The following is a 25,423-nucleotide window of genomic DNA, read 5'->3' on the forward strand; positions in this document are numbered from 1 at the left end:
ATGAAAAATCAATCCCATTGGTCTACTAGAAAGTTATATTAGTTAATATCAGCATGTCATCAACAAAAGATACTGGTTTGTATTAATTTTGTCTCATCCTTGAATCTTGTGTCATGTAACACAAATGGCCATCATCCTAAGCCTAAAGTCAATCGATTCTTGAAAAATCTAGAATTGGAAAAGAACTTTCTGCTGAGTATATAAGGAGGTCTAGCTATAGGAGCTGCTACAAATATATTTGCTACTAGACTAAAAGGATCAAAAGAGAAAGAGTGAAAAAAGAAATGTCAATATTAGAAAGGATGTTTCCATAATAAAGTAAATTTAACTTAACATTTTAAAAATATCAGTTCAAAAATGTATGCATGGATTTTAAAATGGGTTCAATGTGTTTTAAAGTACTTATTAATGCAGAAAAAACTAGCACTATAGAAAATCCAGTTTTATATTCACCCATACTTTTCCACCATTTCTTCTATATCAAAACTAGAAGCATAATGTATAATGGAAGAAAGTGATGTGGAACAGATCAACCATGTTCTAACAACAGCAAAAATAATAATCCCTAGAAGATGGAAAAATGCTGTAGTTCTACAAGGAATATGTTGGAATTCATAGACATGTGATTTAGCATTGCTTGAGGGTACTATACTTTCTACTAATCAGAAAATGTCATTTTATCTCTCCCTTTGGAGAAAATTCTTGGTGAAGGTGTTAGATGTGTTTACTTCTATGGTATTTTTATTTTGATTCTTGCGTGTGGCAAATTGTTCATTTTTATTTTATGTATGACTGTTTAAAAATGAATTAATAAAAACAATTGTACTTTTTAAAAAATCCGTTTTCAAGCTATAATTTTTAAAAAATGGGAAAAGCCAACAAAATGGAAATGAGGACATTAAATGTTTATCATGTATTCAACAATCTTGAGTTCTATAAACATCTTTTAGTTTATAAAGTCTACTAAAATATACTAAGCCTTTCTGTTATTTTGATCACATTTGCAATTTTAACTTTACAGTCATCAATATTTCATCTTCAGATTTTGTACTGCAACAGTATAAAATACAATGGCAAAAACAAGCACTGGATAGCACTATCCACAGAGGACTCAAAATTCAGCTCTGTTTTCTCATGATTTTTACATCAATACATTTTACATTCAGGTTTCATTTTCTCCAAGGCCAATTAATCATTTGTTGTTATGCATCAGCATTTATTATTCTCTCACCTTTTTCATGATACTAAATCCCAGCTTGGTGGGCCTGTCAATCAGGCATCTCCTTAGGTTAATAAATGAGATGAGTATTTCTTAAAGAACCCAAGCTGAATGTTTATTTTAAATTTAAAGTAAAAAGTAAAGATTCCCCTCGCTCATATGTGCTAGTTGTTCCTGAATCTAAGGGGTGGTGCTCATCTCCGTTTCAAAGCCGAAGAGCCAGCACTGTCCGAAGATGTCTCTGTTGTTATGTGGCCGGCATGACTAAATGCCAAAGGTACACGGAACACAGTTACCTTCCCACCAAAGGTTGTCCCCATTTTTCTACTTGCATTTTTACATGCTTTCGAACTGTTACTTTGAAAGAATCTGGGAGAAGTAATGGGAGCTCACTCTGTTACGTAGCACTAGGGATTCGAACCACCAAACTGCTGACCTTTCCGTTCGACAAGCTCAGCATCTTAGCCACTCAGCCACCATATCAACCCCCTATTTCCACTACGACATGATTAAATACTTTCCAGCTCAATATATAGCAGTGATTGGCATCATTTCCCTGTCTCCTCAAAATGGCATGCCTAATACCCAAGGTTGGTGGAAAAACAAAACAAAACAACAAAAACACAGCAAAATACTTTGCTTCACACAAATGGTTTAAACAGGAACAATATGTGTCCATTAAACATCTACTTAGTGTCCTAGCCCTGCACTTAAAATTTATTCTTCCTTATTTGGGACTTCTGCTCTCAAATTATTCATGGGTCCTCTCCTCATTCTTCTATTTTACAGCTCTCACCGAAGTGAAGTAATTGAATGCAATAATTATACCATTATGAAGCAAGTGTGGAATTAGCATTTGTTCCTGGGGAGTGTGAAGCAAATGGGTACTATTGGTGAATTAGTTAAAGGCACACTAAGGCTGCAATTAGAGGCACCTTTTATTTCTATTGATTTAAATTCCACTGGATTTAATTTAGATCCATAATCTTGGATTAGTCATAAATACCTTCAGAATATCTGTCACCCTGATATCCTTGGTGAGTTTGTTACCTTTCAGTCCAGACTGAACCAATAAAGTGGCATGTAGAGAACAAAGTGAAATTTCCCCAAGTACAGAACAGGCAGATAAGCAACAAATAAAGCTCTCCTTTGTTTAGAGCAGTGATGACTCACCTTTTTGTCCTCACGTGCCGAAAGTGTGTGTGCATGCCCATACCCATAATGCAATGCACACGTAACACACACACACACCATGCATGCATGTGCGACCCACCCCACCCCTGTGCATGCACACATGTCTCCTGCATGCACCCCGTCCCCGTGCATGCATGGCAGAGCCCCCAAAATCAGCTGGAGGTGTGTGCGCATGCGTGGTGGAACTGAGCTGGGGTGACGGCTCACATGCCTGCAGAGAAGGCTCCATATGCCTTCCACATGTGCCATCCACATGTGCCATAGTTTCGCCATTACGGGCTTAGAGGAACAAGCGGTGCAAGAGAAACATAGAGTGATGTAAAGAGCAAGAGACTCTGCCTTTTTTATTAAGCCCCTGAAGACCCTAAGCATAATTGATTCATTATGATGCTATGAGGCCTGTTTTGAATCTTCCAAAACCTCCTTCTTTTTGTTGCCCATGGTTGCCAAATGAGTTCCATGGCCCTAAATACAATTCAGGATGGTTTGGTTATGAACAACAATGGCCCCACGTTTGAAATTCAGTAGAACCTAAAAAGCAATTTATGATCAGATACAGTATGTGCAGTAGATTCTCTGTTTAAAGACAAAAGAGTTTTAAAATATCATATCTGGAACAGTATCTTTATATTTGGGCCCTGTTAAGATTTGACATGCAAAGGTTGCAATACTATTCACATAAAAAGTAAAATATAGAGGGATACCTATATATATATATAGGCATACCTTTTACCTTGCTGTAGAGGTTCAGTGCCTTTTTTTCCAATTAATAACAGCCTTGGGAGAGGCATTGGGTTTGCATCCAATAGTTACTTCACCTCCCTCATGGACGACTGATGTTTTTTTCATGGGATATTTAGAAAAATCAGGAGCTGAAGCTATAAATAAGTAATCAATCAATCCGTCAGTCAAAAGGACTTTGGGATATGGAACAAAACCTGAAGCCTCAAGTCATATATGGTCTCATCAAAAGTGTTGGGGGTGGCCTTTAGAGGCTCTCCGTGATTTAAAAAAAGGAACTTACAAAATATATGAAAAGTATCCATATTAAGAACATTAAATCAATAATTTGGATTAGCATGTATACTTCTCTAGTTTACAGCATATAGGGCAGTGATGGCGAACCTTTTTTCTACGGCGTGCCAGAATTGCGTGCACACTCGCTACTGCACCCCCTCGCGTGCCCACTCAATTCCCCACCCAACTGCGCATGCACACGTGACACACACACACACACACACACAGCATGCACCCCCTCCCCCGTGCTCCGGAGGCTTTCCTGAAGCCTGGGGAAGGAAAAAATGGCCTCCCCCGCCCTTCTAGATGTCCTCTGGAAGCAGAAACAGATTCTTTGAGGCCATTTATTGTCCTTTCCAGGGGGGCTTTCCTGAAGCCCGGCTCCTCTTCCTTCCGCGGCTGTTGGAAGAGCGCTGCGCCCGTTTCATTCTCTTTGAGAGCTGCCTTGCTTGCCCCGGCGCGAGACTAGCGCTGCCGGGGAGAAATCAGCAGGAGGGGGAGAAGAACACAAACTTCTGCTAGGGATGCCTTCTCCCCCTCTCGCCTCCCCCTGATCTCTCCCTGGCAGTGCTCGCCTCACGCGGCAGCAAAGAGTGCGTGTGCGTGTGTGTAACGAGGGTCTGGCTGGGACCGATCAGCTGAGAGGCTGGCAAAGAAGCAGAGCTCGGAGGAAGAAGGCAGAGATGCTGGCTGGCATTAGCTTCCCCTACTTTTCGCTGCCGCTGCCCCGGCAGTAAGGAGCATTACCACCCCCTCCCTGCTGGTTGCAGCCCAGGTCCCGCCTGCCCTGCTTAGCTGAAAGTGGCGAGGGAGCAAGCCGCGATGAGCAGGAAGGGAAATGAGCGCCGGCCACACACACACACACACACACACCACTTGTTGCCGTACAAGGTGAGCGCTGCTGGGGAGAAATCAGGGGGAGAGGGGAGAGAAGACCATCCCTAGCAGAAGATTGTTTTCTTCTCTCCTCCCAGATTTCTCCCCAGCAGCGCTGGTCTCGCACGGCAACAAGCGGTGTGTGTGTCTGTGTGTGTGTGTGTGTGTAACGGGCTGGATGGGACCGATCACATGAGAGGCTGGCAAAGAAGCAGAGCTCGGAGGAAGAAGGCAGAGATGCTGGCTGGCATTAGCTTCCCTTACTTTTCGCTGCCGCTGCCCCGGCAGGAAGGAGCATTACCACCCCCTCCCTGCTGGTTGCAGCCCAGGTCCCGCCTGCCCTGCTTAGCTGAAAGTGGCAAGGGAGCAATCCGCGATGAGCAGGAAGGGAAATGAGCGCTGGCCACTATCCCTGCCTTTTCGCAGCAGTGGGGAAGACTTCTTTGCCAGCCTCTCAGGTGATCGGTCCCATCCAGCCCGTTACACACACACACACACAGAGACACACACACCGCTTGTTGCCGTGCAAGACCAGCACTGCTGGGGAGAAATCTGGGAGGAGAGAAGAAAACAATCTTCTGCTAGGGATGGTCTTCTCCCCCCTCTCCCCCTGATTTCTCCCCAGCAGCGTTCACCTTGCACGGCAACAAGTGGTGTGTGTTTGTGTGTGTGTGTGTGTGGCCGGCGCTCATTTCCCTTCCTGCTCATCGCGGATTGCTCCCTCGCCACTTTCAGCTAAGCAGGACAGGCGGGACCTGGGCTGCAACCAGCAGGGAGGGGGTGGTAATGCTCCTTCCTGCCGGGGCAGCGGCGGCGAAAAGTAAGGGAAGCTAATGCCAGCCAGCATTTCTGCCTTCTTCCTCTGAGCGCCGCTTCTTTGCCAGCCTCTCAGCTGATCGGTCCCAGCCAGACCCCCATTACACACACGCACACACACACTTTGCTGCCTCGGGAGGCGAGCGCTGCCAAGGCGTCCCAGTACCAGGGCTGAAGGGGTGGCGGTGGCGAGGACAGGCGGCCAAGGGCTTCCCTCCCTCCCCACCCAAGCGGACTTCTTGCACGGCTCCAGCCTGCGGCTCTGATGAGGATCCGCAGTCTGGAGAGTTGCCGCTTCCAACGGGATATATTCTGCCAGGCCCGTTGGCGGTGTCTTTATGCGGTTAGCTCGCCTCCCCACCAGCAGCTCCCCCGCCAGCATCCCGGCTGGAAGCGAAAGCGCAACAGCCGCTGTTGGGGAAGGGAGGAAGGGGTGGTGGTCAACTGTTCTCGCCACTGCCACCCCTTCGCCCCTGGTAATGGCGACTGTTGCACTGCTGCTTCCAGCCGGGATGCTGGCGGAGGAGCTGCTGGTGGGGAGGCGAGCTAACCGCATAAAGACGCTGCCAAGGGCCTGGCAGAATATATCCCGCTGGAAGCGGCAGCACTCCGGACCGCGGATCCTCATCAGCCTGGAGCCGTGCAAGAAGCCCACTTGGGTGGGGAGGGAGGGAAGCCCTGGCGGCTATCACAGTGCCGTTTCTGGCTGGTGTGGGAGTGGCTGCAGGGACCGGCTGGCCGCTCCTGCCCTTCCCCTTGTGGCTGCCGTTGCCACTGCTTTTCTGAAGTGCTCGAGCCGGCCAAGCCCTTCGGACTGCGGATGAGCCATGGGCTGGAGGGCGAGGGCCACGCAAGAAGCTCAATCGGGCGGGGAGGGAGGGAAACCCCGACCAGAGCTCTGCTCTACTAAGCGACGGCCGGGATCCCCTCTCCACGTCTTTTGGCACACACGGCCCTTGCTCTTCCTGTTGGTGCTTTTTGCGTGCGCATGTGCGATCACCAAACGGCCAACGCGCATGTGCACACTGAAAATAAGGTCATTTTCCTGGCGTGCGCATGCGCACCGGGCGGTTCCTCTTCTGTTTTCTGGCACACCAATGCACGTAAAGACCAGCTGGCTGCTGCGCCCAAACCCGGAAGAGCAACTGGTGATGGCTCCGCGTGCCAGGAGAAATGGCTCTCCGTGCCACTTCTGGCACGCGTGCCATAGGTTCACCATCACGGATATAGGGTATGTTTTCCTCAAAAAATACCCAGTTAAGATACAGTCCTGGATCCTCAAAGCATATGTGCTCTAAAACATATTTTGACGTTTCTTAGAAATGAATGGTGCTGCAATCCTACACACGTTAACTGGTAGCAAGACCCACTAAATTCAGTTATTGTTATTTTTGAATAGAGCACTACCAGCAGTGGGTTTCTACCAGTTCAGACCGGTTCGGCCAAACCAGTAGTGGTTTGGTGGCCTGGGTCGCTGGAACCGGCAGCGACCCAGACCTGCCACGCCTCTGAACTGGATCTGCTGGCAGTGCCATAGGTGCCCCCATCTTGTTTTTGTCTTTTGCGCATGCACAGAACAATTTTTATTGTACTGCGCATGTGCATGCAGCGCACATTAAGTGCAAGTGCACGCTGCACATCCATAAGCGAACCAGCAGTAGTGGCTGCCAGAACCCACCCGATCACTACATAATACCTTCTTTTTTTCATTACGACATGCATGCATTAACTTCTCTAGGATTGTCTTTCTAATCAACTTTTAAGAAATGTTACTTGTTTAAATCTCTGTTGTCCTATTTATCTTTTTCAGACTTAAACTTACCCATAACTCTTAGCTCAGCATTGGAATAAATGGAATCTTATTTGTTTTCTTCAACACACTGATAGAGACATGTTCAGCACACTTATAGTAAGAGTGCCATTTTCAATTTGAATTATTTCCTACAAAAATAAAAAAGCCATACAAATAAGAATGTACATAAGCAAATAAGCCCAATGCCCACCTTGTTGTTGACAGAACTTTATGGTATAAATTTTATGGATTGTTGTTAACTGCCCAGAGTTTGTCTGTAAGACGAGCAGCATATAAATGATTGAATGACTGAATAAAATACAAAATAAAATACATGTTAAAAGTGATCTCGGTTTGAATGGGAAGGAAGCATTTTAAATTTTCCATCTTCTTGTGTGCCCCTAAACACTACACATTTGCTTTGAACTGCATTGCTTGCTAATTTGCATGGTATTGTTTTTGACCTTTAATCTGAGGGACCACCTCCAATTACACCTGTCTGTCCATCAACTCTTGCAGAGCAGGCACATGGTGGATCCCATCTGCCAGGGGATTTCATTTGACATTTCCCAGAAGGCGGACTTTCTGTTGTGGTTCCCACATTATGAAATCTTCTCCCAAAAGTGAGAGTAGCTCCATTTTTCTCAATATTCCATAAATTTCTAAAACCTGACTATGTAGTCACACTGGGGGGGTCCTAGAGAACCAGGAATATTTTGTGTTGGCTCCCTTGTGGTGGTTAATATGATTCTCTCCTATTTTGTTTGCTTCTTATATTGTTATATTTAATTGTGACTGTTTTATACATGTGTCATATGCCACCCAGAATCATTTTTCTTGTGAGATGACCAGCTGTAAAAATTTGATAAATAAATAATGTTCACCCATCCTTTTCCATTCAGTGAATAAGTCTAGATTTCATGTCCAAGTTCTCTTAATGATCATTATGGTCCCTAATTCTGGGTCCATGCCTTACAAGTAAATGTATAATTATTTTAAACAAAGTCAATTGCATTCAGTTGTCATATTCTTTGTGAAGATAATAGTATCATCAAGGCCCTTTTAAAAATAATTTAGTTGGCACTCTGGATATCCTTTATAGAATTATCCCCTTAGAACTGACCCATTCCAATTTTGCTTAGCTTATCATTTTGATTGGAATTCCCCCTCTGGTTGCATGGCTACTATAGAAAAACCAATTAACATCACTTCAGTAGTTTTTAGTGTTAGAGAATAGGCTCTTCTCAGTGCTTTATTCTACCTCCAAGCTTACAACATCCTTAGAATAAATCCCCTTCTCTCACACATATTTATCACCATATTTAATTCTGTTATTTCTTATCATGTGAAATTCAACCTCCCAATCTTTCTTTTGAGCTAAAAAAAAACAGTTTAGTGAATAAATACACACAAGACTAAAAACAATTAGCACATGAACAAAACAAGTTCAGGATATCTGAACTAGCAAAAGTAGATACAGAATAAATCTACAATAAATATTTTATTATTCTGTTACTGATCATTTATCTTTAAACTTCAGGAAAAAGAAGGTGAGAGTTTGATCATATATCCAACTAATGCTAAAACCTGGGATCACCCAAGGAAATTAATTTGCATACATTTAAAAAGTATGTTTTTCTTCATATATTTAATTTTTGGCTTCAAAATATGAATTGGACATTGCATAATGGACATATCGACCTGTCTGTCTGTCTGTCTGTCTGTCTGTCTGTCTGTCTGTCTGTCTGTCTAATGTGTCAAACATAATTATTTATCCAGAAATCTATACAGGGGATGGAATATGTGTGATGCCTCCATACAACCCAGAATTCCATGTTTTCAGGAATTCTGAACAGCAAATAGACGTCTCTGTAGGACAATGTAGATTAAAGGCCTCCGTGCAGAAATTCATATCATTATGAAGACACTTTGGAGTAGTTTTCTTAGTTGTGTTACAATCATGTATTACATGATCCTTACTTTTTCATATGGTACATAATTATATTAGAAAAATTATTATCAAAAGATGGGCTGATGGCTTAATTTTTTAAAAACAAATCCTGATCTTTTTTTCCTCTTTAGTGCTCCCCTCAAAAGAAACCAGGATCTCTTAATTGTAGCAAGATGTTTTTTTTAAAGAGCATTAAAATAAGGGCTGAGCTTTTGGTAGAATTAACATATTTATTTGAACAAACAAATAGGTGGTGGTGCATCTTATTTAGCACGATAGCTATAGTTATGACTTATAAGATAAAAGTATCTAAAATCAAATGCTGATTTTCAAATGAATCCAAGTCTAATTCAAATCTTACCTCTGATGGAAGTGGTTTACCATTTTTAAACCAATTATAAGAAGGTTTTGGTCTGCCAGTTGCTTCACATTCCCAAACTAAAGTTTCATAAAGAGGAAGTTGTGTATTCTCAATGTTTTGGTTCCATTCTGGAACAGCTGTAACAATAAAAAAAACATTGTAACTGTTTTAGTGTAAGTTATCCTATGGTTTTGGAAGTGTAATCAATCATAAACATAAACTGACCTTAACACACACACACATATATAAACCAGCCAGCCACATACATTTTAAGGAGATTATTTGTATATGAAACTCCACAATTTGAATATAAAATAGATTTTTCTTTCTGTGACTCTGATAAGATTTCTGTCCTTTTCTCAATCTACTGCATCTGATGCATCCATCATTCTGGCTTTGATCTAATCATTCTAATCTGAAATACTGACCACTGAAATATTGCAAGTTTTCAAACATTATGACGATCAAAACATATTTTCCTTTTGGTTTAGTGTGTTGCATGGATTCATCTATTGTTTCAGTAAGTCATTATTAAACAAAATATGAGTTAGAGAGAAATGAGAATCCAGACATTCTACATAGTGCTACTTGTCCCGGGCAGTAGATTCAAATAGTCAAATATCTGAGTTCTTTAAAGTGATTGTTACCTTTTTATTTTAACCCTTATTTTCCTAATCTTCAATGATAGACAGTCTAAAATGGATTTTAAGTTTCAATTTTCCAACCATTTTAATGAGCTGAAACACGGGTGAAATGTTACCGGTTTGGACTGGTTCACCCCAACCAGTAGTAAAAATACTACCAGTTCGCTTGAAGTGGTAGTAAAAAAAAATGCTACTGGTTCAGGCAAACTGGTATTTCCAACAATCAGCTGTGACACGTGATTTATATTAGCTAGAATTGTCAGATTTCCTGCTTTTTAGCTAATCTAAATGGCATGGAACTGTGGATTCCCCCCTTGCTGTTATACTTACCTTTGCAGGTGCACCTGGTAGCTGCCCTCTACCTATCTGCCTGGATGTCATCACATCCTATTTTTAACACACTGTGTAGGCATGCTCACATTGCAAACTGGTAGCAAAGGTAAGTTGATTTCACCCCTCAGCTGAAGCCTTTCACTCTTGATAATATCCGGTGTGAAATAAATATTTAAATATTTTCCCCCAAACATAACTAGCATTGTGCTTTTAACCAAATTGGTTTGCTCACCATATGTAAACAGTTGGCCCCGTGCAATATTGCTTCCTTGTACATTTCTTGCAATACATTCATAAAAACCTTCATCTTCCTGCTGAAGATTTGGGATCTCAAGGATTCCTTTAGATGTGCTGATTTTTCTGGCTAATGGTATACCATCAGATCTCTTCCAAGTGATGCTGGGAAGAGAACTAAATGAATGTGAGACAATAGAAAATGCAGGAGCAGACACAATTAAAGCAAAATTGTTAATGCAAAATTGTGTTCTCTTGAACAGTAAAATATTATCAATAGTTAACAGTGGTAGGTTTCCAATTTATTTACTACCAGTTTGGGTGCTCTCCCGCGTGCGTTCATGTGTGTGCATGATGCTTCTGTGCATGCACATAAGTGTCCCGGCGGTTGGGTGGAGCCTCTCGCCACCACTACTACTGGTTCACCTGATCCGGGACAAACTGGGAGCAACCCACCTCTGATAGTTAAGTATTATAGAAATTATTTTGAATGAAAATTGACTTATTGATTGGTTTTAATCAATATTAGAGATAACAAATAACTGATGAACATCTTGAGGAGGAACGATTCTAGACTTTCTTGAAGAAATTCTAGTGACTGTAGAAGCCTGCTGTACTTGTTTTGAGGAAGTTGATTCATCTTTGACCTTGTTGCTATTCAAAATAGAAGGAAAGTGCTATTGATTTAGCCACATCTTCCTTATTTATAGTAGCAGAGGTATTAGCAAAAGAGATGATATTATTATGACTTGATTTACATACTGAATTTTGATGCTCTATTATTATAGACACTGGAAAGACAATCTAGGGGGAAATGCATGTACACTATTGAACATAATCTTTTGATCCAGTTTGTGTATCAGATTTGCAAACTGAATGCTGGACTGTGGATTGTGTGGATTGTGGCATCCATAGGGGCTGGACTTTTTCTATCTTTATTAGATTATAACAAGAACAATCTTCTTGATGTAAAATAATATTTGGAACCTAGTTTCTGCCTAGAGTAGCTCCATGGTGAGATAGACAGCAAATACAGACAATAATAATAACAATAATAAGAATACAACAAGGCAGATGGAAATCCAAGTATTTATTCACAGGACAGTCTTTCTCCCTTCACCCACTTCATCCTCTCTCATGTGTCTTCCGCAAACCTGGAACTTCAGAATTGGATGAGTAAAGATGATGATATATTCCCATCAGATCATTTTGCAGGTCCAATGTGTGACTTCTAGTGTACATCCAATTCTCAGGAACTTGGGTTGGGCTTACAGTTACCATGGGTGTCATGAATTCTCCCATAGTATCTGGGGCAAGTTGAAATCTCCTCAAAACTAAAAGATACATCTGCCAATCTGGGTGATGGAATTTAGCAGCTCAGGAAGGAATGTCATTGAATAAAAGTAAGTACAGTATAGCAGGAAGAAGCCCAACTGCTTCCTAGAGCTCCTCTTAAACCAGATGCTCTCATATCCAGTTGACTGAAACTCACAGCCTCTGAAAATCATTGTTCCTATAAATGAAAAGGGCCTCCCCGCCCCCCTGCTTTGGGCTTGTGGCTTGTGTGAAATCTAAAACCCAGGTAGGCGTATCTCCAGGAAGTGAAACCTTTTTTTCAGATCGACACAGGGCTCAGTTTTACATGCCAGGTTAGTTGCCTTATCCACAATTAAATTATCTTCTAATTCCATAACATTTTGCCATTCAGCAGCAGCCCAAGACCGTAAAGAATATGAAGGCATGACTTCAGGGTTATTGCCTGAGGACTGGAGGCCAGGACAGGTCTTGACTCTGGCTTCCAGTCTCCATTTGGGTAGCCAATCCTCAGCTTCGCACCATTGGATATTGTAAACCACCCAGAATCACTCAGGATAGTGAGATGGATTTAATAAATCTCTTTCTTCCGATATCATGGCAATAATAAAACTGTCTATCCTCTCTTTTACCTTTTGGTCCTCCACCCTCACTATTCCATGTCCATGCCATAGAGCACACCTATTGTGTTGTGTTGTATTGTGTTGCATCTTTCTCTTCTGCCCCACAACAGTCCTGTGAGGTAAGTTGGGCTGAGAAAGAGTGACTAGCCCAAAGTCACCCAGCTGGCTTTTGTGGCTAAGGAGCGACTACAATTCACAGCCTCGTGGTTTCTTAGGCCAGCACCTTCACCACTATAATCAAACTAGCTTTTTTTTTTTTTGCTTCTTTTGGAGGTTTTAAACATGTGTTGCATCCACTGTTATAGAATTGTCAGTGATTTGCAAAGCTTGAAATGAAATCCATAAACCTCAACTGCATTATATTCCCAGCTGCATGTTTATCTTTCCTTAAAACTTCTGAATGAGACTAATTAGCCATAAATAGCACTGCTACAACACAATTTCCCAACTGTAGTTTTTAATATAACAATTGGAAATAAATTATTTTAGATGTTATAAAATATATTGGGTGCTTGGTTTGTGCAATTATTTTAAGTATAGAAATGGGCCTCTTGAATTTGTACTTTAAGAGCCTTAATAAAGTTTCCTATCAAAGGTTCTTCAGTAAAGTTAGTATTTGTGGCGTAAGAAGAACTGTCTCCTTATCAATTGCTAAAGTCTAAAACAAAGGGGAAATAAAAAACAAAAAAAAAGAAATAGAGACCCTCAATATTCTATATTGGAACTGGTCTCTTTAATATGCTCATTGATTGTTTTAATTTATGAGTAAGCTGGCCAAGTCTGCAGATAATAGCAAACTATTCAGGATGATGAAAACCGAAAATGATTGTGAAGTGCTTAAGAAAGATTTATTTAAGCTAGCTTATGGTCAAGCAAATTGCAAAAATGATTTAATTTAAACAAATGGAAGGTTACGGAACTTGGAAGAAAACCCACCCCACCCTCTAATTTGAGATATATACAATTACAGCATGGACTGTTTATAACTAACCAAGGAAAGGTCATAGTGAATACTTCTATGAAGATGTGCAGCAGATATAAAGAAGTTCTATTCTAGTGATCATTAGGAAAAGGATTATGAATCAAAGGACTAACACTGTCATGCCCTCATACAATTTTTTTGATGTATTGGCAACCAAAGTATTTACTAGAATGTTGATTGTTAGGCTTAAAAAAGGATAAACTAGACCTGGAAAAAGGGCAGAAGAGGACAACAAAAAGAATGTGGTTCAAGCATTAGAAACAAATTAGAAAGTTCGGAACTCTTCAGCTGAGAAAAAAAATGATAGAAACACGATGAAATTCAAAAATGAGGAAACATGATGAAAATATATAGTATATATTTATATATTTATATATATACATATAGTATGATGCAAGGCAAGGAAATCAACAAAGAGAGGATTTTCATTTTTCTCTCAGAATACTAGGAACTAATTGGAAGGAAATGCTGATCAGGGAAAATAAATATTTTTTTCAAAAATACATAATTCTTATGCATTTTTTTACTGTAAGATGTGATGATGGCAACTAGCTTTTTGATTGATTATGTGTCATTGGGAGTGGGATGGTGACCTAGAGGTTGAGAGTTCAATCCTAGGCAGTAACAGATGTTTCTCTATCAGGGTGCAGAGAGAAAATATCTACTGTGAACTCTGAATAGGTGTCAGGAAGCACATCCAGCCAGTAAACACTAAGCTCCATTCAGTTGCCCCAGGGCCATCCTGGTGAAAGGGATTACAGGGTTGTAAAAAGAAAAAAAAATGCCATCAGGTTGTTTTTGGCTTTTCATAATAATAGTGCAAATAATAATAATAATAATAATAATAATAATAATAATAATAATAATAATAATAATAATAGCAACAACAACAATAATAATAATAATAATAGAATTTAGCCAAGAATTTAGCACAAAAGGATTTAGCCAAGACATTGGCATGCAGTTTGGAATTGACAAATGTGCAACAATGGCAATCAAAGCAGGCAAGGTCATAGAAGATGATGGAATACAACTTGAGAATGAAGAAATGATAAAGGCAGTAAAACCAGAAGAAGGCTACAAGTACTTGGGAATTTTAGAGGCCTCTGACTTAATGCATAATAAAGTCAAACAATTAACTTCAGCTAAGTACATTCGACAAATTCATAAGATATTAAAGTTCAAACGGAGCGGAGGAAACATCATAAAAGCCATAAATACCTGGGCTATACCTGTAATTCAATACTCTGCAGGAATAATTGACTGGACCCAGATGGAGTTGGACAATTTGGACAGGAAAACAAGGAAGCTTATGACAATGAATCATACTTTACACCCTAAAAGTGATATTGACCGATTGTATCTACCAAGAGCAGAGGGTGGTCGAGGACTCCTACAAGTAAAGTAGACGGTAGAAGAAGAAAGACACAGCTTGAATGATTACATCCAGAAAACTGAAGAACCAATGATTAAGGAAGTAAATAAAGGAGGCCTTTTGAAGACAACTAAGTTAAAAGCTGACTATAAGAAAGAAGTAATTGAGAAGCGAGCTGAAAATTGGAAAAGCAAAGCTATGCATGGCCAATACCTGAAAAGTATTGAAGGCAAAGATGACCAAAAACTAACTTGGAACAGGTTAAGATCAAGAGTACTGAAAAAAGAAACAGAAGGCTTTATTTTGGCAGCTCAAAAACAAGCCTTAGCCACAAACTGCATGAAGGCAAAAATTCAACATGTTACCACCAACAGCAAATGTTGCCTCTGTAGTGAGAAAGATGAGACAGTCAACCATTTGATCAGCGGGTGCAGAAAAATTTCACAAACTGACTACCTACAACACCATGACCGCGTTGCTAAGATTATTCACTGGAAATTGTGCCAAAAGTTTGGATTTGAGTACAGAAAAAACCACTGGGGCCATCAGGTTGAAAAGGTTTTAGAGAATGAGAAAGTCAAGATCTTGTGGGACTTCAGAATCCAGACTGACAGGCACTTGGCCTACAACACACTTGACATAACAATAATTGAAAAGAAAAAAGTATGGTTTATTGACATTGCAATACCTGGTGATGCACGAATTGAAGATAAACAGCAAGAAAAAAAATCACAAAATACCGGGACTTGCAAATTGAGGTTGAGTGACTGTGGAAAAAGAAATCATGTGTTGTCCCAATTGTAATTGGAGTCCTTGGAGCAATACCTAAAGGGCTACCTCATTATTTGAAAATTCTAAATTTACCTGACTTGAACATTCTGACTCTACAAAAAACCACCCTACTTGGAACAAGTTATATCCTCCGACATTACCTTAACACAATGGTTCTCCCTGGGGGGGCGCAAGCCTCCGTAAAGGGGGGCGCGAAGGCTCCCTTTCCATCTGGGTGCAACGGCGGCGGCGGCGACAGCATGGCTGTCCCAGGCTTCCCTCCCTCCCCCCCCAGCCCAAGCAGACTTTTTGCACAGCTCCAGCCCGCGGCTCTGATGAGTCTCTGAGCAGTCCCCAGTGCTGCCACTTCAAGCCGGGATATATTCTGTCATGCCCTCGGCGGCGTCTTTATGCAGGTAGCTCGCCTCCCCGCCAGCAGCTCCACTGCCAGCATTCCGTCTGGAAGCGGAAGTGCAACAGCCGCTGTTGGGGAAGGGACAAAGGGGCGGCGCTCGCCCGATCTTGCCACCGCCACCCTTTCGCCCCTGGTAACGGCGACTGTTGTGCTGCTGCTTCCAGCTGGGATGCTGGAGGAGCTGCTGGCAGGGAGGGAGGGAAGAAAGGGAGGAGGGAGTAAGGATAGACAAGCAAGAGGGAAAGAGGAAAGAAGGCAAGCAGGCAGGAAGGAGGCAGAAGGAAGGAGGGAAGAATGGAACTGGAAGGGAGGCAGGGAAGGAGGGAGGGAGAAAGGAAGGATAGGAGGATAGGGAAAGAGGAAAGAAGGCAGGCAGGCAGGGGGAAAGAGGAAGGAGGGAACTGGAAGGGAGGCAGGAAGGAAGGGAAGGAGGAAGGGAGGGTGGAAGGAAGGATAGACAAGTAAGAGGGAAAGAGGAAAGAAAGCATGTGACTACGGTGGGAGACGAGGAAAGACCGGTGTGCTATGTTATGCAGAGGTGTACTTATAACAATTTTATAGACAAATTATACTATTTACAGTCGCGCGGGGGGGGGGCGCGAAATGTTTTCTTCTTCCTAGGGGGGGCATGACAGAAAATAATTGAGAAACACTGCCTTAACAGTTCCTAGGTCCTTAGTTAGGACTCGAGCTGTTGAGCTACTAACCAGCCCCAAAGGCTGTGAATCTCACTAAAGATAATTGTCGTCGTCATCATCATCATCATCATCATCATCATCATGGATTTTCTCCATGAAATTAGCTTATATGGGTTTAAAATTAAGGGAATGGTCTAACTTAGTTTCCATTCTTACTTCAATTTGTGGAGGAACAATAGCAAGAGAGAGATGTATCTCTATATTCTTTCTATATATCTAGATAAGCTAAAACAGGAGTGCATGGCTTCTGCATTCCACGGCATCCCTAGGCTTGGTTTGCAAGTCTTTTCCAGACTGTTGTTGTTGAAACTGCAAAATACAGGGGAGTTATTTTATCAACTGTGATTAACTAAATTATTATTATTTTTCCTTGGGACCTGTTTTTAATCTCTTTTTTGTGTGTAACCCCTAACATAACGAGATCAGGTGCAGCCTTCAGCCTCCAAATTACAGCACCACCCCAGACTGTACTTGACTTGCTTAGATCCAGTTTGCAGCAAATGATATTATTCACCCACATTCTCATGTAACATTTTTAAAATTGAAAATCTGTTTAAGAATGAAAGGGGAGAGAGCCGAGAAACTTTGCTGCCTTTAATGAGACCCACTGAAGGAGCCAGAGACCAACAGAACTGAAGCTGCATTAAAGATAAGCTAACACTAATCCTTTCCCCAGGCAAGAAACAAGAAAGGTTAGACAGACTAGCTTGGAGAAGACCACACAAGGAAACTGTCCTCCAACTGATAGCACTGATAGAATAGATACAATATTCCATCTGAGCAGCTTATTGCAAATCAAAACATTTGAAAGCTGAAAATTAGAAATGACAAGCCAAAACCACAACAATGATAAGAAAAAAAGGCTGGGTTTGCTTGGGATTTGCATTTTTATAGCTTTTTATCATTTTTGGTTATGTCTAGATCAGTGGTGGCAAACCTTATTGTAAATGTGTGCCACAATTGTGTGTTCACACACGATAGCATGCCTGTGCATGGTTATACCCACAATGCAATGCATCCCACCCATCTACACATGCGCTTGTGATACCTGCACATGCTTGCATTACCCCCTGTGAATATGCGCACAGCACCCCCCCCCCCAATGAATGGGGAGGAGTTTTTGCCCTCCCTAGCTCCGGCGGCTTTTTTGAAACCTGGGGTGGGCGAAAATAGCCTCTCCCAGCCCTCCGGAAGGCCGAAAATCAGCTGGCCATGCACTTATGTGTGCTGGAGCTGATGGCTCACATGTTGGTGGATATAGCTACACATGCTACCTGTTGCACGTATGCCATAGGTTTGCCATCATGGGCCTTGATCAATGGACTTTATACAATAAAATATCTCAGAATGAACAAGGAGATAAATAGTTCTAGAGTTCCTGCTAACATCAGAAAATAAAAACAGTACACATTTTAATTTATTATGCCCACCAGACTGGATAATATTAATAATCATTACATAGAAAGATCTTGTACTGCAGAAAATGAAAATAATCTGCTTGACGATACCTAAAATATGGGAAACATTTATACAGCTTTTAAAAAAGGTTTTTGGCCTGTGCTTTACCATTGCTGTAAATGATGTTGTGGAAAGGCATGCAATATTAGCATATCAATATTTCAATTTGAGAAACAAATATTTTGTGATAATAACATTTGTTTCATTCATTGGGAAGATATTCCCAAAAGTATGTATTCAATTGACAGCTTCATTAAACTAATTTATTTGATTAAACAAATTTATATAAATGTATATAAAGATGCTGAGAACCTAGAAAGAGAGCTAAGAGCAACAAAAATGATAAAGGATCTAGAGGCTGTAAACCATACAATGAACAATTGAGGGAACTAGGTATGTTTAGTTCAGGGATGTCAAACATGCAGCCCGTGGGTTGGATGTGTAAAATGCTGGTTATGCCCACCTCCAGTTTAGCAAAGTGGGGGAGGCTGTGATACGTCACATTACGATGATGTGATGACATGAGCTTGACACCCCTGGTCTAGTTTAAAAAAGAAAAGAACTAAGGCTGATATGATAGCAGTCTTCCAGTATTTCAGGGGCTTTTCATAGAGAAGACAGCTTTGACCTATTCTCCAAAGCACTTGAGGACAGGATAAGATGTAATGGGTGGAAGATCATTAAAGAGAGGTTCATCCTACAACTAGGGAGAAATTTCCTGACAGTGAGAACAATTAATCAGTGAAATGGCTTACATCTGGAAGTTGTGGTTGTTCCATCACTAGGTGATTTTCAAGAAGAGACTGGATAGCCACTTGTCTGGAATGGTTTAGAGCCTTCTACTTGAGCAGGGGGTTGGACTAGAACAACTTCAAGACCCTCCTTCCAATCCTATTGTTCTATGTTCTGTTCCATACATAAGTGAGTCTGAATGGCTTACAAAATTTAAATTTTGTTAAAGATCCACTTTATATTAAAACTCATTTTAAAAACCCATCCTATTCCCCATGGCAGCATCAATTCAATGAGAACAGCCCCTTGATTGGCTCCATCACCATTTGTGGTTCCAGGACTCACTGAAAAATCCATGTTCTTAAGTCCTTTCGGAAAAGTAGCAGGGTGAGGGCCAATTGTACCTCAGGAGGAATCATGTTCCATAAAAAAGGGTCACCAAGAAGAAGGCCCTTTTTTTGTGGTCCCACCAGATGACAAATCTTTAATCAATGTGACTTGTAACATGACATGGCCTTCTGACTTGGTGTACAGTTGGATATAATGGGGCAGAGGTGGTCTTTCAAGTAAACTTGATATCTGGCCAAATGCTGCCATGCGACAGACACTGTGTCCCCTTTGATTTTAAGATTGACAAGTCCCTTGGCTTTCAACTGGTTCCAGTTTATAGGGCTAAGTTTTACTATATCATATGGAGCAAGGCAAGATGGGCATTATTAAGACTATCCCTTTCTCACTTGAAAGCTACTTGAATTTTTCCAAGTTCTTCAAAGGCCTGATGCATGCCTATTGCTGAGAGAGAAGGTCTGTTGAGATTAAAAGAGTTTCATTTATGCCAGAATGTTATATCTTTTTTTAAAATTTTAAAAAACCCTATACACCAGGTGTCAATATATTTCTGGCCATGATGCAAAGTATAATTTAAAAGAAGAAAAGCTATGTACATTTTGTTATCTGCAATACTTAAGGATACATTATTCCCAGTCTTCTGAGTGTACTTTACATCCAAGTGTGAGCTGGTGTTACTGGGCTGAAGAAGATGCAAAGAGATAAATTAACTATAGTGTGTGTGAGTGTGTGTGTATGTGTTTGAAGTTCAGTGGTTCTCTCTTACTGTTCCTTCCAGCGCTGATAAAAGCCATTATTTTTGGCAGAGTTTTTCACCAGCCTATGCATTTTTGAGTGCAGCCCAAGGTTTTAATTACATACCACAATGAGTCTCTTCTTTAATTTGCTAAGGGTTGGTTATGATTTACGATGAGCCGCTAATCATTTTTGTCTCAACTATTGTAATATTAGCATTACCTCTTCATACACTATATTGCCAAAAGTAGTAACCACTTAAATGCTGGAGTAAAAAGGAGGAATCAAGGTTTTTTTTAAAAAAAATATTGTTATTTTACAAAGAAGCCTAAAATATACCGCACTTTCCTTTAAAAAAATGCAAAAAAAAAAAAAAACATTGGCTGTCTATGCATTAGCTGTATAAATTTGACATAGTGGAAAAATGGATAGAAATGTAAACATAAAAACGTAATATTCAACAATGCATGCTTCTATGGGTAGAATCTATTTTGACAAGAAACAGTTCTCTTAGGATTCAGGCAAATATATTTTTCAGCATTTTTTTTTTAACTTTTAAGGCAAATTGCATTGCATAAACTATGTAACAATTAACTGCTGCCACATGATAAGTTTCCTTCAGTAATGGTTTTCTCTTACCTTCACTACCGGTTCAGAACTGGGAGCGCGCTTTCACGTAGAGCTTCTGCACATGCACAGAATCTTCTGTGCTTGCGCAGAGTGTCCGTGATGACATTGGGGCAGGTGGGTGGAGCCTCCCACCACCGCTATCAGTTTACCTGAGCTAGGGTGAACTGGCAGAATACCAGCTCTGGTTTTCTTGTATGGAAAGACTGCTTGCTCAAATTTTCCTCTGTATTCCTTTGTTGTTTTATAATAGGTTATGGAGAGTTTGTAGAATGTTGAAAATACTCTAATTTCCTGTTTTTTTAAAAAAACTTTGCCAATTCAATGACTGCAGGCAACTGTATAAAAAATTTACCCAGTAAATCCCCATTTCTAATGGGGAATAAAACCCACCATCCTCCTTCACTGGAAATAACAGGGATTGGAACAGAGACTTATTAATGCAAAATGTGTGCTCGGCCATTGAATTCTGAGCAGCCGAGGCCTTCCCTGTCAGTTGCTATTTTTCAGTTCTAATGTGGCATCCATACTTTGTTAAGAAGTATGGCTCTAATTGGAACTTTTTCTCCAGACTTTCATCATCTTGGGCTTAATGTGAAATATTTTGTGATCAGGTCAAAGATAAGACATAATTGGAATAGACATGTTGTAGATTGATAGAGATCGTGGGTGGCATTTATGAGAGCATCCCAGGCTTTTAAATTGATATTGTGTTTTTAGCTATGGGCAAATGTCCCCTGTACATCTGATGTCAAAAGATAATCCCCTTCTTGAGAATTATTGATTGAAAGGTTATTGATGTTCTTGTTACTCTGCACAAATGTGTTTTTTTTAAAAAAGCAAAAAAAGGACAATCCTGCTCAATTTAGAAGAGAAAGAATGAATCAAAGGGACTTATTTGTTCCATGGGGGGGGGGGGGGAATCATTTACCTGTTTTCTAGTCTCAGATAAATTCTTTTCACCTTTTGTGATTCTTTGGGAGCAAGGAAAAACTGGCACAATAGAGGCATATAGAGGCTCATATGCCAACACATCAGTTCAAGTTGAATGTAACTTTGGGTAATGAAGCTGTCCCTTATTTTCTTTCTCCAGACCAAATATTTATAACTATTTCCTCTGCAATATTTCACAATAAAAGCCTTCTTTATTTCCCCCCTTTTCCTTGCCAGTCTATCTTGTCTATGTTAAAACTTTCCTTTAGTTAAATAGTAGTAACCACTTGGCTGTTCTGTGATTTATTTATTTTTTGCAATCTTATCAATTACACTACAAAGTTTAGTAAATTAGAGTCACACCGAGTCCACCCAATGGAAGATTATCAATTTTACAGAATAGAAGAGAATATGTGTACCTCAGTGTTGATACAATAGTGCAATACTCCAATCAAGCAACTCAGACAAAAAATCAGTAAACAATAAACAACAGCCTAATCGGGGAAACACAAGGACACTGTTAGGGTGTGAATTCCGCCCTGAATTAAGGAGGTGTGAATCTTGGCATCCCTTGTAGCATACTTTTGAAATAAGCAAAAATAAACCCGAAGCAAGATCTAATAAAAACATTTTTAATATAAAAGAAAATAAAATACAAAACTTGCTAACTGAATTAATTACATCTTGGCAAAGCTATGTGCCTGTCTTCTTCGGCAGGCGAACGGAAGATCAGAAGAGAAAGTTAAGGAAGGTATGTGAAGGAGCAGGTGCACTAAATCACTTGCAGATAAGAACTGTGACCTGTGCAGTAAATCTCAGCACAGCTAGCAAACCAATTAACGCAGTGACAGACACTACCATCAACACTGACAAGATAAGCCCATGAAGGCAAACCTATGGCACACGTGCCACAGGTAGCACATGAAAACTTCTCTGTGGGCATGCGAGCCATCCTCTAGCAGCTCCACTGCGCATGTGCATGTGCCTCCTGCTGGCCAGCTGATTTTTTGTGCATGCGGAAGATGGGTGTGTTTGTGTGGGTGTCACACACACATGTGCAGATGTCACACATGTATGTGTGGGGGTTTTGCATGCACATGCATGGGGGCAGGGGATGTCATGTGCACATGCACGATTTCAGCCTGCTGGGGAAAAACGGTTTGCCATCACTAGGATGAGCCTTTTGAATATAAACACAGAAGAAAACCCACTGCTTTCTAGCACTGATGATGTTACCTGTTGGGTAATGAAACATTTGCAAGAAAACAACCAGACAGGTAGTCCTAGGGACCGTACAGAATAGGATCTCAGGTAAATTAGGCCACCATGCATGTTTACAGACATTTAGTCTACAATCGTAAGGGTGGAAAGTCATGGATATGTATTTCTGATTTCTAAATTTGTTGACCGTATTTCTATTTCCTATTTAAGGGTCCTTAATAATATGATAAATTTGGTATTAACATTCAATATTACACCTAGGTAAATCATTTGCTGAAATGATTCAACCTATAGAACCTATAGTCCTACTACACTATGAAAGTTTACATTTAATCTAGCCGGCTTGGCCTAATTCCAGCTCTCCCACCCCAGCCTGTATTTTTAAATTTTGGTTTTAGGCTTAGTTTTTAATTTTTATAAATTTGTACAGGGGTTTAAAGTTTAATTCGTTTTTAACTATATTTATGATTATTTGTAAGGTTTTTTAATTCGGTACCTGTACACCGCCCTGAGTCCCTTCGGGAAGAGGGGGCGGTCTAGAAATCAAATAAAATAAAAAATAATAATAAATAATACATTAATGCCTGAACTTATTTTTTACTCTAGCATGATATTATGAACTTTTCCTTACAGTCTGTCACATCACAACTGATATTCAACACATGTGAAATTATTCCCATTTGTGTATTCATTGCTTTCCCCAACTATTAAAGGTGATTCTGGGGGATATCCCAGTTCTTTGTAGAAGACTGGGAAGGTATAGAAAGGCTACAAAGGGGAAAATTCTATCTGGTCAACATTGGTAGATAAATATGATTGGATGCAATCCAATGTCCACAAAAATAATCTTCGATTGAGACAACATGGTTGCCACATCATCTCAAAATTGATAAACAATAGTTGTAATTCGATTCCCTATTTAGCACGATTTGGAAAACAAATTTTGCACAGTGAAAAAAGTTTAAGATGGAATAGACCGGAATATATTGAATTAATTGTAAATGTGCAAACATGTACATCAGTGGTGTCCAAACTTGGGAACTTTAAGACTTGTGCACTTCAACTCCCAGAATTCCACAGCCAGCCTTGCTGGCTGGGGAATTCTGGGAGCTGAAGTCCACAAGTCTTAAAGTTCCCAAGTTTGGACAACCCTGATGTACGTATTTGTGAATGCCATCTTGATTAGTGAAGGCTGGACAATAAGAGTCTGGTAGCACTAAAATTATTTGTGCATCTTCTGGCCAAGGACAAAACAACTACTATTTCTTTCTGTGACAAGAAGGGAAGCAGTCAAGTAGCAATTATGTTAACTATCTACAGTATAGATGAAAATATTTCTGCCCAATTATCAGCTATATTACACTTAGTCATAATATTGAACAGGCATCATATTCATAGCATAAACAGAAAGTTTATGTGAATAATTGTTTTTTTCCCCCCTAAAATTTTCTGTTGGTGTTTTCATTCATTATAGTAAACTCTATGAATTTCACAGCCTTTGAAAATAATCCAGTACTATCCAGTACAGTCTTTGAAAATAATCCAGTACTATAAAAGAAAAGTCTCATGAAAGTTGACAAGTTGTCAACTTCATTTTCTTCTATTTCATTTCTTTTACGAACTATGAATTCTGTTTGATTCCATTGTTTATAAATTATCATAAAAACATTTGCAGAGCCATTATAAATATTTTCAGACATGTTTCTAATTTATATAATCACATTTTGCAATCTGTTTTCCATCAGAAAAAATGTCTTTTTATCAAATTTACTTTCACAGACAACTTTGAGTTATTAACTGAAACTGAAACTGTATATAAACTTTTAGATATTATGGTTTTCAGTAAGTGTGAATACAACATCAGTCCAGCCTTATGAGTTCCAGGCAGTGGTGGGTTCCTACTGGTTCAGACCAGTTTGGCCAAACTGGTAGTAACTTGGTGGCCTGAGTTGCTGGAACCGGCAGCGACCCAGGTCTGCCATACCCCGAACCGGTTGTTTCAGCATTGCCATAGGCATCGCCATCTTGTTTTTTGCTTCTGTGCATGCGCAGAGTAATTTTTGTTGTACTGTGAATGTGCCAAGTGCGCATCAAGCATGTGTGCGTGCAGTGCGTATCAAACACATGTGTGCGCACAGCGCATCCCTGAGCAAACCGGCAGTAGTGGCTGCCGGAATCCACCACTGGTTCCAGGTGTGTAAAAGATAGATGCATTCCTTTCTTTGTGTGTGGTAACATGTAATTAGTATAATTGGGTTTAACTTTGAATATATTTAGAATTAGAGTTTGCTTTTAATGCCTCTGTAACCCAGGATTTTATGTTTATGACAAAGCGTTTCCTTAGCAGTGATCCATCAGACCTCAGCAGTGAAAATACTTTAACAAGAAAAACAGACTCCTGTAAAATGAACACATTAAAAATTCATACCCAACAAGAGCTTTTGATACTACTCATTTTAATAGAGGAGTCAGTGTTTGATCAGATAATTTAAGTACTATGGAAAAATGTACCATTTGAATTAATGGTAGAACTCGGTTTGTGACCTTAGTTTCACAAATATAAATGAGCAAAGGTCATTTACTCACTTCAGTTTATTGCTTAATAATTTAATAAAAATAATCTTTAATTTAAACTTCCAATTATGTTCATGAGCTAATGAGGAATTCAAAAAATAATATTGTGAATATTTTTTTTTTTAATGTAACCTTGTAAAAATAAATCTGAATTCTTCAGCATTACTTGATTGGACCACC

At 40.2% G+C, this 25,423-nt stretch overlaps 1 pseudogene across 1 annotated transcript in view; it reads right to left on the reverse strand.

Annotated features, from left to right (window-relative positions):
* The window catches only part of LOC309399653 (contactin-6-like), a 163,131-nt pseudogene that overhangs the window by 67,156 nt on the left and 70,552 nt on the right, over positions 1-25,423 (reverse strand). The window contains exons 6-9 of the transcript in view: positions 10,436-10,614; positions 9,227-9,363; positions 6,945-7,063; positions 3,140-3,291 (exon numbers count right to left, since the gene is read on the reverse strand). The product of the transcript in view is annotated as a contactin-6-like (transcript). The remainder of the gene's footprint in view (positions 1-3,139; positions 3,292-6,944; positions 7,064-9,226; positions 9,364-10,435; positions 10,615-25,423) is intronic.

Source organism: Natrix helvetica, assembly GCF_964273705.1.
Source record: "Natrix helvetica genome assembly, chromosome: 1".
Taxonomy (NCBI): domain Eukaryota; kingdom Metazoa; phylum Chordata; class Lepidosauria; order Squamata; family Natricidae; genus Natrix; species Natrix helvetica.